Source organism: Cyprinodon tularosa, unplaced genomic scaffold (assembly GCF_016077235.1).
Source record: "Cyprinodon tularosa strain WSP-4 unplaced genomic scaffold, ASM1607723v1 ctg1224, whole genome shotgun sequence".
Lineage (NCBI taxonomy): Eukaryota > Metazoa > Chordata > Actinopteri > Cyprinodontiformes > Cyprinodontidae > Cyprinodon > Cyprinodon tularosa.
Genome location: NW_024038031.1, coordinates 83,763 through 91,149, shown reverse-complemented (window position 1 = coordinate 91,149; position 7,387 = coordinate 83,763).

The following is a 7,387-nucleotide window of genomic DNA, read 5'->3' as shown; positions in this document are numbered from 1 at the left end:
ATTGTGCTGATCTTGTCCAGTGATTTGTTCACATTATTAGATTTTTAAAAAATGTGTTGCAGTTAAAACAAGGTTTTTCTTGACTACAGATCATATTGCCTTACCTAAATTCTGGGATTCAATTCCTTCCTAACTATTGAGGAAAAACTGCTGTTATGTATCCGTTTTCATTTCTTGGTTACCTATTTTTAGAGATTATAGTAAAAATAGTCTTGGAAGCTTTCATACGTTTAATCTCTAAACTGTGTATATTTTCCTTAAAAGTACATATTCCATTCTATTTCTCACAGTTTTAGTTCTAATCAATGTTAACAACAGCTGCTTTAAAAAACTGAGTTATTAAGACAGTTGATTGAGGCTAAATATGTAAAACCTCCAGATGGTATATAATATTGATTGGAGTCTTGATCTAATTTAAATTCACATTATTTTAATGAATGCACTAAACGGGTGAAAGGTGTTTATATCTAAAACGTGTTCAACTCTGACTGCTGTTCTTAGGGCTATTGACACTCTTAGGATATTCAGTCCTTAATTAAAAACAGCTCCTAGCTTGGCACTTAAATGACTAACTTGAGTCACTAAATGATTTCATAAATTCTTTTGTAACAATAAAATATTTTGTTTAGCAAATCTGACTACCAGCATGAAGTTTGTGGGGAGTGTTGGTCTAGTGGTTAGAACAGTTTGCTTGTTTTCTGATAAGGTTGCAAGTACTCGATTCGATCCCCACAGCCTCCACTGTGGTTCCCAGAGCAAGTCCCTTCACCCCACACTTCTCCCTGGGTGCCACACAATAACAGCCCACTGCTCCCCAAGGGGATGGGTTAAATGCAGAGGAAAATTCCTCCAATGTGAGATCAATAAAGTTTAATTATCTTATTATGTTGCATGCTTTGATTTGTAAATGTTAACTTTAAGATTGCTTTTAAAGCTACAGTGTGTAATTTTCAGCGACATCTAGCGGTCAGACTGCAGACTGCAGCAACATGAACGTCTCCCCCCCACCGCTTCTCCCCCCCAACAGTACGGCGAGCGTTACGGGACAAAATGTCTTCCACGACGTCGGAATCACCTACCTTCTCAAGTGATGAGGTTTGTTTACATAGATCATTTTACAGATAGTATTTCATTAGTCTGTGTAGGGTATAGATTTCATGTAGACTTTAGATAATAAATATACCCGTTATTTTTTCTACGTCGTTGTGACGTTTTGGTGAGCTGCTTTGCATGGTGATATAAACAGACGAAGTAATTGTAGTCATTAGTTTAACGGCGAGATTGTGTTCGCTGGAAGAATATATATTCCCCGTTTACAGAGTCCAAGTCATGTTTGTGGCACGGGGGTTACAAGGCGAGGAAGAGGGAGAGGAAGAGGGCAGAGAGGCCGGGGTGGGCATGCAGCTAGGGCCAGGCGAGGGAGGGTGCCAGCAGGGTGAGAGCAGAGGAGGAAAGGCTTGAAGATCTCCAAAGGAGCCGGAGAGAAGTAACCGAGGTATATATCCAGAAAATTATTTTACAGAAAATTACTGAATCATTACCTGTGAAACGTCAGTGCTTACCTGTGCTGAATAAGTATACTGGAGAGTAACAGCATCATCACGCAGCATGTTATTGTTTTAGACAGGTCTGAGCATCCTGTACTCCAAAAACTGCAGTGATATTAGACAATTGTGTGTGTAGGATTAATTACCTGTCCAAGAGAAAACTGGCAACTTGAGCGTCACTTTGAAAACCTTTTTCCTCCATCAGTGACTTCCATCGTGTAAATGCCGTGCCAATGTTGATCCGTGTTTTTTGTCGTTTCTTGTCACGCTTGCGTTTATTCTCGTCGTGTTTCCGCTTCTTAGATGACGGGGGTTCGGTGTCCGCCGCTTTTCGTTGTGATACAGAGTAGGCATGATCCTCCATTCGTCTGATGTTTGGCCAAACAGTTTGCAAAGTCACTCACGCCTGCCGCCTTGTTCACCTTTCTTGTTACTGAGGCGCAGTATACCTGCTTCTTCTTCTTCTTTGGTTTCAGGCAGACTAAACGCTTCTCAGGCATAATACTGCCATCTATTGTTCAGTACCGTCTCAGTTCATCTCTCTCAACTTGCCGTAGTTATTTTCGAGCGTAATGGGAGATCTCGCAATCGCTAGTTTGTTGCCTCTGCGCTTGCCGTAGCGCAAAGATGTCTGCCTCCATGGCTGCGAGACCCGCTCCTATGTAATTATAAATAACGAATTCTAAGGCAGCGCAAATATTATGGTTAAAAGGCTGAGCTCATAGGTGATGATAAATAACATAGTTATGTATAATATATTAAATTTCTGACTTTATATGCCTGTAATTATTACACACTGTAGCTTTAAGAGTGTTTACCTTATTCAATTTATTTATTACTTTTAGGTTAATTCATTTATAAAGGAAATGGGCAATACTAACCACATTTAAGTATTACTGAACATATGCGTAAACAGTGGACAAACAGGCTACAATAGGGTGCAAGTTTTCTAATTTGACAACTACGGAATCTACTTTCCATGTAAGAATTCATCAAGTTCTTCCAGTCTAGCGAGTTTCACTTCTGTCCTATCCATATAGGGGCTCGCAATGTTCTCTAATGCACTCACATTTAAGGCTTCAAACACAAGTTACCTAGATTATAGATGACAGGCAGCTGTTGAGAAGGGGAGACATACATTTCTCATAAGCCTTACAGAAAGCTACCATAACTGCTTTCAGCCACTTTTAGAAAGATCATCAAAGGAGAAAAAACTCTTATTAATACTTTAAAACCTAAGTTAAAATCTGAAGTCTTTTACTCAAGATTACCATCCTGCAGGGGCAAGGTACTGCCATTTAACTACTCACTGCAAGGATCTATGTTAGAATTAGCAGGAATTGAATGGGGACATTAAATTCACTGACTTTAGGAAAGTAAATAAAAAATAATGACATTTAAGAATCTGGTTAGGATTGAAAAACGAAGCAGTACAATTTACCTGCCTGTCATGGCAACCATAAAACAGGCTTAAATCAGAGGCAGCTATACTTTTCCCTCAGTTTTTCTGAAAACATTTCGACACTTATCCAGGAGTCTTTGTCAATTTTTTCGGCTCACACTAGAGCGACCTGTAGTAGGAGCACTCAATATGTGATAAGGTGTAAAAAGAAAAACAGAAGTATTAAGATAAAAAATACACATCAATATTGTATTTACTAAAATAGAAATAAAAAATGGAAATTTGACCTTTGGTTGGGCTAGGAAGTATTTCTCTACTTAAATGCAGTCCTTTGGCAAAGTACATTGCTTAGAATATAATGACAGCATGGTGTAATTTAAATACTAATAGCCTCCAATTCAATGCAGAATAGCGTTGTTGCTCAGCAATGCACTCTGTTGAGTTTAGCTTACCATTTAAAGGTATAGTGGAGGATGTTCTTTTTCTGGGTATATCATCAAAATAAGTGGTCCTCCTAAATGTCAATCGTTCTGGTGATATTTTTACATAAGACTGTGCTTTGTTTCGCTTTTGGAAAGTAAGCTTGTATGAGCAATGCTAACAGCAACTTTTAAACAGAGCGTGCACAAAGAGAAATGGGCTTTGGCATGCTCTCGTAACGTGGTTAATGGGCATTCCCTCTCAGGAGCGGGTACAGGGTTGTGCATGGGCATTTTTGTTTCAAAGTGGACAGTCTTTTAAGAAATAAAAAAAAATCCCCCATTATACCTTTGATATTAAAATCATATTTCTCTAAACTTTTGTATCACCCATTATGTACTGCTGGAATTGGGCATTTTAGGTTGTAAAGACATTTTCCCAAACGTCTAACCAAATGAAGCTAGTAGTTTTTCTAGCAAAGAAATTAAGATATGTTCAAAGATTTGCTCTACTGAGGATTGGATTGGATTTGTATGAAATGTTTCATTTTACAAATTTTGATCTCCAGAGAACAATGCAGAAGACATTCATTTCCATTTGGGCAGTGTTTGAAGGGCTAAAGCCTCCTTATGCTTACCGTACTAAGGCTAAACTATCTCAGAAAACATTGTATCATGCTTTGACACATAAAATTGAAGAAAGCCACAAACTTCTCACAGTAAGGAAAGGGTTACAAAGCCATTTCTCAGAAAAAGCGTTTGTGGGAGCATTTCAGGGCCAAGTAGATTGGAAATAAAAATAAAAAAAATTAAAGGCATATTAGTTATTTGCTGATAAACATTTGATGATCCTGGATAACCCATTTCGAGTGATAGAACCATTCCTTCTGCTTTCTACCAAGCCTACATTATGCTATGAAGTAGGGGCATCAGAAACACTTCAGAGAGTTAACCTATTAAATTCGATTTTTTTGGAGCTTAATGAAGGTAATGACCTTAATTTGATTAAGATACTATGAAAAGACCTGAAATAGGCAATCAATACTAGAAAACAGATGCAGTTATAATACAAAAATTTTGCAATGAACAGTGAGCAAAATACCTCCCCAGCAAAGTCAACTCAGTGCTAATTACTGATTGACAGCAGTTGTTGCCATGGCTGCAAAACCATTTTAGCCAACCATTATTTGTTCATAGAATTTGTTTCATATTTCTTTTCTAAAAATACATTTTAAAAGAAATGTATTAAAGGATGAAGAACATTTGTGTTATATGCAAGTTCAAAATTAAAGTGTTATATGCATGATACTGCATAGATGATAGAACCAAAGGTAGCAGAGAGGGTTGTATCAAACTGTCAGATAAAATAAATGGGAATTTACAATGTAAATTATCACTATTTAATGTTTTTTAGCTGCACATGTAATCCTTTACCATTTAAAAATTAAAAGTCTTAACAAAACGATTAAAAATTACAAATCACTAAAACATTTTTTACCCCTTCCACAAATTTCAAACATAAATAGAATAACATTTCTCTCATGTTCATCATATTTACAAAAAAAAAAAAAAAAAAAAAAAAGTGTATCCATCACTATTCTTACAATTTACAGATCAAGCATAACTGGAATGTGCAGCAGCAAATGTAGTGGAGAAGAGAGCTGTTGGTTGGCAAAAAAAGAAATGAGCAAAGCAATGCTAATTGTTTTTTAAAAACAATACCAGCTTACCAATACATTTTAGGGATAGAAATGCTTTGCCAGTATATTTCCACTTTCATGAAAAGATAATTTAGTGTAAGATCATTAAATAAATTATTTGACCAAATAAAAATTTTTTTTAGCTCTTGGATTTGTATTGTGAATTGGTTTGAACAAAATCCAACGGCACTTAATATGTAAAAAATAATAATAATACAAATAAGCATAAGGAGGCCTTAGCCCTTCAAGCACTGCCCAACATGGAAAATAAAATCAATGCTTTCTATGTTTTCATGGTAGCTAATTAGTTGAGTTTCACTAGTTAAGTCAAGAGTTTTCACTTCAGGTTGTGGGATGATTTGGCTATAGGCATTTGGCCTACCTGTTTCTGGATTAGTAAGGAGCAGATTTATTGCATAGTGCACTGTGCTAAAAAAACAAATGATCAACATGACAAATGAAGCATGTTCCACTAAGTAAAATTAGGCCACCATTACTTTAAAGCCTATTTCTAAACGAGAATTATGAATTTCTAAGCAATATTTACAAATAAAATTCGGCACAACCTCAACAAAGTAAATTAAAATCAAAAGCTTGGATTTGAAAATAAAAACTTATTTGCATTTAAATAATACAAAGTAAAAATGATAATATGTAAAAAAAAAAAAGAAAAAAGAAAGAAAAATCAATGCGAACAGATCATTCTGTTTTAAACATGGAAAATGCATGAAATGGAATAACATTTCAGGGAAATAATTGTTAGGAAATTGCTGCTTGGGATTCTTTGAGGGTGAAAAGAGAATAATAGAGTTTGAGTCCTGAAGAATGCTTGACGAATGGCACTCAAATTAATCTGAAAAATACCACATAATTATCTACAGAGGGGGAAGTTCCCAAAGGATTTTGAGGATCATTAATCTGTCATTGCTAAACAAGAAGAAATTAGTTTTTTTTTTTTTTTTTTTGTCCATTATGCTGGGAAACAATATCATATAAATGTTTTAAGTGTAACATAAACAACTTGAAGGCAAATAGAATGTCACCGAAAAGAAACAACAGCAAGTAACATGTAATGTACATTAATCAAACACAAAATGAACCTAGAGTCTCACCAGAAAAAAAGAGAAAGTTGCCTGATTGAAAACATAGAAAATAAGGAGGTATATTTGACATTCCCGTTCAATTTCTGGTCTTACTGCATGGAGTTTGCATGTTCTCCCTGAGCATGCATGGGTTCTCTCCGGGTACTCTGGCTTCCTCCCACAGTCCAAAAACATGACTGTTGGGTTAATTGGCTTCTCGAGTGTGTGTGTGAATGGTTGTTTGTCCTGTTTGTCTCTGTGTTGCCCTGTGATGGACTGGCGACCTCTCCAGGTTGTACCCCGCCTCATGCCCAATGACTGCTGGAGATAGGCACCAGCACCCCTCGCGACCCCACTAGGGATAAGCAGGTTAGAAAATGGATGGATGGATTTGACATTCGTCTGATACTGATGATTTCATATATTCTGCTTCTACTGTAGATTCTTTGAACAATTGATCCCATTATGCAAGGGTGGACAATTAATAGTATAAAGGAGGCGCTGGTAGTTATTCTTATTAAGGCCAGCTGTAAACCATGCCAGGCTAGAAACTCTGTTCTGGTGCTCTAGCTGAGCGATGGGTCGCTTCTCCGCCTTAAGAAGCTGCTGACCTTTTGTTTATGATCAAATGCCATCTCCACCCATATGGAGAACATGTTAAAAAAAGGTTTAGAATTATTTATTTGAACTTAATGATTGAATCCAATTATTTTCTTGCTACCAACATGTCAAATTGATCAAAGTAGGGTTATAAGGAAATTATAAAATGAAAAATATGGAAATAAATACAAGAAAATGATGAACCAAATACCCAATGGAAAAAAGGCATTAAAGTATAAGATCAGCTGCAGATGATACTTCTGTAAGTATTGACATCAAGTACAAAAAGTCCCATATTTTACACGGTTTCTAGATATGCCTGAATGTGGAATCCCATCTGACAAAACCAACACCATAAAATTTAATGGAAAGGTTTCATAACAGGCCTAAAAGGAGCAAAAACAAACTAAAAAATAAATCCATGTATACATCTAATATTCTAAAATATTCATTTATTAATGCATCGATGCACCTTGAGTTGCTGAAGCTAGCTGTCATGGAAATGCTTTCAGTGTGTAGTTTTGTCATTTGTCACAGAATACAACCTTGTAACAATGATTTGGCATGACTTGTTCCTTTTGTCCATCATTGCTGCTCAAACACTACATAAAATTGATGCCAATAACAAAACATAAAA